The sequence below is a fragment of the Haliotis asinina genome, chromosome 12, assembly GCF_037392515.1.
Source record: "Haliotis asinina isolate JCU_RB_2024 chromosome 12, JCU_Hal_asi_v2, whole genome shotgun sequence".
Taxonomy (NCBI): Eukaryota; Metazoa; Mollusca; class Gastropoda; order Lepetellida; family Haliotidae; genus Haliotis; species Haliotis asinina.
This window is the reverse complement of record NC_090291.1, coordinates 15,449,492-15,457,696: the sequence shown is the minus strand read 5'-3', so window position 1 is coordinate 15,457,696 and position 8,205 is coordinate 15,449,492.

The following is an 8,205-nucleotide window of genomic DNA, read 5'->3' as shown; positions in this document are numbered from 1 at the left end:
TCCACTTAAATTTTCATAATTTTTTTTATTGTCTTGGGGGTTGTAAATTTATAAATGAAAGTGTGTTTATAAGTATCATGACCACAAAAATGAAATCATTCCGGTCTTAATTCGACTAATCTCCCTCGTGGACGAAAATATTTTCGTTTGCTCGTTTTCTTTATTTTGCAAACATGTGGTTTTAAAATAGATGAAATTCTAATGACAATTCAGTTTAATTTCGTGAGTTTAGTTTTATGTCGCACTCAGTAATATCCCAGGAATATGGCGGCGGTTTCTAGATAATCGAGTTTGGATCAGACAATCCAGTGATCAACAGCATGAGCATCTACCTGCACAATTGGGAACTGATGACATGTGTCAGCAAAAGTCAGCGAGCCTGACCACCCCATCCCGTTAGTCACCTCTTACGACACGCATAGTCGCCTTTTATGGCAAGCATGGGTTGTTGAAGCCCTCCTCTACTCCAGATCTTCACGGGTCCCGAACACAGAGCTTTACTTCCAGCAACATATACAGTACACTTAGAATGCTAAGCCTTGAGATTCTTTTGAATTTAGGTATTCTATAAATATAACAAAATTCAACCTATATCTATGAAGTTAAAGTTATTTGTGAAAGCCCTAATCAAGAGTGACCAAACTCCAGTGACTATGCTGGGACACATTAATAAACGGTGTTGTGAGATCTTTAAACTGTATTGAATATGTCTTGTCAATTCCACTGACATTCGCCAAATGTACCTACCTAGTAGTTTTAAGTGTACCTACCCAGTTTAGCATGTTTCGTTTTAATAGTGTGGTCTCCATTTGTAGTAATTCCCGTTTGCCAGTCCCGGCTTTTCTTCGTCCGAGGTTTTATGGGGTATTCTCCTATTTGTCAGACCAGACATTATCTACAACAGGGGTAGGTCACTCGCTTGTTTTCTTTACCATTTGTACTAATTAGTATGCGCCTCCTCATGCTCCAATGCACAGTGACCTGATTCGTCTCCATCGCAACTTAGGCTGCGTTTAACAGTACTTCAGCCAGTTTACTGTATCAGTCGAAATCTTACAATGAATGAATGAAAGAATGAATAACAAGAAGTATATGTGAATGAATGAAAGAAATGATAAAAGAAAGAAATACATATGTGAATTAATGAGAAAGATATAATAAAAGAAAGAAGTACATATGTGAATGAATGAAAGAATAAAAACATGCTAAAGAACGCAAAACTATCGTTAGATCACATGTGTTAACATCAGCTTGTTATTGTCTCCCTGGTCAGGCGTAACAATTGTCAGACAGGTTAAAACAACAAACTGTCTGGTTGACTGCACAGCTGCCTGTTGACGTTGTATACCCACATCACCTACTTTTCCTGCGTAACCTTCATCTACATCACCACCCTTAATATATTGAGCAGAGAGCACAGAAGGCCCTATAGCTGTAACCACTGAACCGTGGCGTCTCTCTGCTCCCAAGTTCCCAAGTAGGGGTGTCCTTTTCTACCTATTCCATTAATCTTTAAAACATCTAACAAGCTCAACGCATGCATTTTTTTTACTCAAATGTGATGTTATACATATCATAAGAGTATTTTTTGTGTATTATTCAGTTGATAAATTATTATTTCATGATACATATGTGTACAATATTTTGCTTCGATTCTGTAACTACCCACATTATGACATTGAGACCATTCTGATTTATCGAGTAAAATACGATTGTATAGTTTTGAGTTTGAATCTTGGCATATTTTACCTGTTTGCCACTTTTGCACTCTGCCCTTTTAAAGGGGGCGTGCATATTTTGGTGGTTTTTAGTATTCCATCTATTCATTTGGATTTATTAATTTATTTGTTTTTGTTTTGTTTTGTTTTGTTTTTTACTGCTAGTGGGCCTGTTAGTCTGCTTTGATAACTGTAAATTTATTCTGACGTTTGACGAGCGGAACATGAAGTGTTGTTATCATGTATGTTATGTAATTATATTATTGGTATGGAGCGGCATTGATATGTATGTTTATGCTTGACAATCCAGTCCCGATTACTTGAGGAGATTAGTTTAAACTATAGATTACCGTATCCATACTATTAATGTGTAATCATTATATCGGGATATGAGGAATACGTAATGTAATCAAGATTGACTTTGCGTTTACTTTTCTATTTTTTAAATAAATTTTCACTATTTTTGGTACACTCGAAAAGATTTACTTTGGCTTTCGTGATTGTGGACTCTAAGTATTTTAGAAATTATGTTGTTGATCTGCAGTCTTTCAAAATTCATTTTCACGAGATACATTCTCCCTTTTTACCAGTTCTCAAAATGAACATATAGCTGTTTACACAAAGGTATCTTACCGTAAAATAAGTAGGACATAGCATAGCAGCGCATTTGCCATAACTGAAGTTGTTAAAATGATCCTGTAAACTGTCATTTTCAACATTCACCTTGCAAGCAATTTTATCAAGAAACTAAATAACTCATTACTAATGGAAGGAGTGAACTGAAAGCCATTTTATTAACTGATTGTCACTGATTGAACTCGCTAACATCGATTCACTTACATTCTGGTACACGTGTCTTATTTCGTTTCCTGAGGACACACATTTTACTTTTTTTTACAGAAAATCCGTGTCTAATCCCATAAAACAACACCGTTGTCACTACACCAAACGATTTTGACCTCGACCTAAAACAAAGGTTTAACTTACAGGACTACCTGTAAGATATCCCTTTCTTGATAACGAGTTTAACAGCTACGCCGAAATGCTGCTTACCTTATAAGAAGTTGTATATCCATAGAACTTTCGTGTTTTTTTCCAAATGATCATGACCTGAACAGATATTACTTTGTCAAAGACTTCATGAGTGATTTTCAAGTTCTAATCCACACATTGATTTCCACTTTTTCATCATTTTGACTTTTATCTCAGTTTGTTGAGTATCTCAGCATAACTCGCAAAGACAATGGAAACAGAGCGGAACGATGACGCTTTCTGTTTCTTCCGCGTTCACTTACGTAATTTCCGCAAAGCGCCTACGACAATTTGCACCGAAAGTCATGTCTCGTCCGCTGGTTTGTTTATTGGAGTAAAACAGCTGCCGCTTTCAAGTGTATTTTACTTGTCATATACAAAATTCATCCATGGATCACATTAGGTCATTAGGGGACACCAGCTTTGAAATGAACAGGTGTTCGTGAGTGTATATGGATGAAAAAGACTGATTGCGCAAGACGCGCAGCCAAATATCTCACATTCAAAGGAAATCTCGAATTGATTGTTTTACAAGGCGTCGAGCTGACCAGTTGGTTTTGGTGTTGTGTATAAACCTCCTTTGCAAGAACTTTGTGAAGCATACCTGCTTTGTCCTTATGCAAGACCTGCACATATTAGTGTTTGAAAGACATTGACATTTATGTGCATGTGCTCTGGAAAACCTTGTCCGGCACGATATTCCTTCCAATTACGTTATTGTGTGCATGCTGCATTTCAATTTTGGAAATGTGCTTAAAACATATTTTGATTCTCAAAGAACGTGGTTCGTTTAGCAAGTGAAATATTGCTTTGATTAACACTTCACCAGTACTATACAATATTACAGAATACACAAAACCGGATACACAAACACGACAAATTATAGCATTCTGATTAGGGATATATGGGGCTATAGGAGTCCCTTTTTATCCACCGAGACAAGTCCTACACGCCCTAGTGGGGTGTGGATTCGGGGGAGGGGGTAACGGAGGAGATGACCACTACACACGTACTCCATACGCTATCATGGTCTTCCTTACTGCTTGAAGATCGACCTTTTCTCACTGTGGTCTATGATGACTTCGGCGAACGGAAAAGAACTTATTCACTGTGAAAACCAGAAAATAGTTGAATCCGTCCACGATTTTATCATAAAACACAAAGCTTGATTTTTAATTTTTTAGCAGGAAACTAATTAACTTGTCAAAAACCTACTCACAAATGTTCTGTGTTTCTACAAAGAGCTAGTCAGACACAACAAACCATAACTCTATTTTTCATGTTTACTTATATGATAGTTGCATTTTATGTAATGATATGCATGCATATGTTATTATATGATAGTTCATATGGATGACGACACATGCTTCATTTATATTTTGTATTATATGCTGTATGGGTGAGGTACTGTAAAGCTTGTTCACCAGTCCCAATCAGAGTTCCAAAACACACAAATATACAACAACATGGAGATGTGTGGAGAAAATAGAGACATATGGAGAACAGCAATGTCATAACTGAACAGAAATCATTCCCTCTATTGGAGAAGGCCGTGTGGGATTAGTTAAACAAAGAAATCTAGTCGACCATGTCTCCTCATCCTCTTACTCCTTAAACAAACGACTTGCCTGGGCTGTCTAAAATTGAATTGAAATTTTTGTAAATTCGATGTTTCGGGTATTACGTGAGGAGATAATCAGGTGTCAACACTATGGCGTTCCACGTTCCGCACATGAAGGAAAACCAAATACGTTATAAAGTACAGTAATGTGGTCACTATGAGCGAGGCAGACGGTCTGATGAGCACAGCGCATTACGGAAATCTCTTGTCTTTGGAGCTGCTCGTTGAGACGCTGAAGCCTTCTGTCAAGTTCTTCTTTATTGTGGCCACTGTGTCACAATATGCTGTTTACAATGCTCACAGACCCTCGATTCACGATGACGCCAACTTTCTCGACAACTGTTCGTGCGACGACTATCTTTCAGGAATTGGTTCCACAGCTCATTCTTTCACCGATGTCTTTGTGTATGTGTTTTAGCTCGTTAATTAGCGTAGAGACGAGTCTTCTGCTATTCTCGGGCACAAGTTCTCCAAGGCAGTCGACGCTCCGGGTGTCATTAGAACAGTGTTGAGCACTGTCACACTCCACTGCTTTTCGACAGTCCTGTTGTGTATTTGATAAAACAATCGACAATCCGGGTGTGAACCAAAAGAGGATACCACCATTCTCATCGGTGGATGAAATGGGATGAAGAAAACCCACATACTCTTCATCACATTGCTACACCGTATTTACCATAACGAATGTTTAAATATCACTTTATGTAAATAGAGCATCAAAACAAGCTGGAACCATGTATTATATTAAGATGGTACTAACTATACTCGATTCGAACCACTGCTTTACAGTTCACTGACTGCCGTGGATGAAGGCTTTTCCCACGTGGCGGGGTAAAACTTAATGATCTATTCTCCCTCGCAAGGCCACGTGAACCAATCAGAAATGGACATTCTTAAATGGGGTAGGAGAAATGTGCCCTGTACGTTCTTATGAACCTTGATCTTTCAGGTACATTTCATCAGTTGTGTACAAATACTGGTCTAGAATAATGTTTCAAACACGTTAATACGTATTGATGCAGGGGCTCATTATATATGTTCTTGTTTACGTCCCGCTCGTCAAACGTCCGAATAAATTTACAGGTACCAAAGCAGACTCACTCGCTAGGCCACTAGCAGTAAAAAAAACCAAACAAAGCAAAAACAGATAAATCAATTAACTTAAACAAATAGATGGAATACTAAAAACCACCTAAATATTAGCATGCATGCATCATTTAAAAAGATAGAGCGCTAAAGTGGCAAGATTCAAACTCAAAACTATTCAATCGTATTTTACTCGATAAATCAAAATGGTCTCAATGTCATAATGTGGGTAGTTACAGAATCAAAGCAAAATATTTTACATGTTTATGTACGATTTATTTAGCAAAGCCAGAAAAATCCCCGACAAACACGGCCGCTTCTCCTCAATATGTGGTTTTCTGAGAGTGAGGGTACTCCCTACAAGGCTCACTCCCATTAGTTAACAAGGCGTCCTCCCATTTTATGTATTTTTAACTCGATAGGTACGGAAAATTAATTAGGCGATGTGGGTATGTCATGACTGGTTGATTTCTCAGGATTAGGTGAATTGAGTATGGTAGAGTCGATATACTATGATCATATGGGATTTAGCAACCATGTTGGAGTGAAGGAATGACAAAACTGTGATAGATTAATCAGTGTCTTTTTTAAGCACAGTATGAAAATGGTAATGGTAAATTAACACAAAATGCCCTAAACCTGTCCAGCTTGTGATATATATATATATATATACACACACACACACACACACACACACACACACACACACACACACACACATACATACATACATACATATATATATATATATATATTTATCAACTGAAGTTATCAACTGAATAATACATAAAAATACTCTTATGATTATGTATAACATCACATTTTAATAAAAAGATGCATGCGTTGAGCTTGTTAGATGTTTTAAGATTAATGGAAGAGGTAGAGAAGGACACCCCCACTTGGGAACTTGGGAGCAGAGAGACGCCACGGTTCAGTGGTTACAGCTATAGGGCCTTCTGTGCTCTCTGCTCAATATATTAAGGGTGGTGATGTAGATGAAGGTTACGCAGGAAAAGTAGGTGATGTGGGTATACTACGTCAACAGGCAGCTGTGCAGTCAACCAGATAGTTTGTTGTTTTAACCTGTCTGACAATTGTTACGCCTGACCAGGGAGACAATAACAAGCTGATGTTAACACATGTGATCTAAAAATAGTTTTGCGTTCTTTTGGAAGGGATGGCCGTGGTGTATCATTTATTCTTTCATTCATTCACATATGTACTTCTTTCTTTTATTATATCTTTCTCATTCATTCACATATGTACTTCTTTCTTTTATCATTTCTTTCATTCATTCACATATACTTCTTGTTATTCATTCGTTCATTCATTCATTCATTCATTCATTCATTCATTCATTCATTCATTGTAAGATTTCGACTGATACAGTAAACTGGCTGAAGTACTGTTAAACGCAGCCTAAGTTGCGATGGAGACGAATCATGTCACTATGCATTGGAGCATGAGGAGGCGCATACTAATTAGTACAAATGGTAAAGAAAACAAGCGAGTGACCTACCCCTGTTGTAGATAATTTCTGGTCTGACAAATAGGAGAATACCCCATAAAACCTCGGACGAAGAAAAGCCGGGACTGGCAAACGGGAATTACTACAAATGGAGACCACACTATTAAAACGAAACATGCTAAACTGGGTAGGTACACTTAAAACTACTAGGTAGGTACATTTGGCGAATGTCAGTGGAATTGACAAGACATATTTCAATACAGTTTAAAGATCTCACAACACCGTTTATTAATGTGTCCCAGCATAGTCACTGGAGTTTGGTCACTCTTGATTAGGGCTTTCACAAATAACTTCAACTTCATAGATATAGGCTGAATACCTAAATTCAAAAGAATCTCAAGGCTTAGTATTCTAAGTGTACTGTATATGTTGCTGGAAGTAAAGAGCTTCAACAGCCCATGCTTGCCATAAAAGGCGACTGTGCGTGTCGTAAAAGGCGACTAACGGGATGGGGTGGTCAGGCTCGCTGACTTGGTTGACACATGTCATCAGTTCCCAATTGTGCAGGTCGATGCTCATGCTGTTGGTCACTGGATTGTCTGATCCAAACTCGATTATCTAGAAACCGCCGCCATATTCCTGGGATATTACTGAGTGCGACATAAAACTAAACTCACGAAATTAAACTGAATTGTCATTAGAATTTCATCTATTTTAAAACCACATGTTTGCAAAATAAAGAAAACGAGCAAACGAAAATATTTTCGTCCACGAGGGAGATTAGTCGAATTAAGACCGGAATGATTTCATTTTTGTGGTCATGATATTTATAAACACACTTTCATTCATATATTTACAACCCCCAAGACAATGAAAAAACTATGAAAATTTAAGTGGAAGTCCAGATTCTTGTACTTGTTACAAATTAGCAGAATTAAGTCGAAATGAGTTGAATTTTGTGCCATGATACTTACAAATATATCCTCATTCATTTACAACCTCCAAAACACAGGAAACGATGTATTTTGAGTAAAAGTAATTATTCTGGCATATTTTTAAAAATCTTCCTGAACTCGCAAAAGTAAGTCAAAATCAGTTGAATTTTGTGTCATGATACTCATAATGGCACTTTCATTCATTTACATCCTCCAAAACATTAGAAAAGATGTATTTGGAGTGAAAAGGAAATATTTTCGCACATGGGCCCAATGTTTTTTGAAAATCGGTCTCAATTAGCAGAATTAAGTCATAATGAGTTGGAGTTTGTGCCATGATACTTA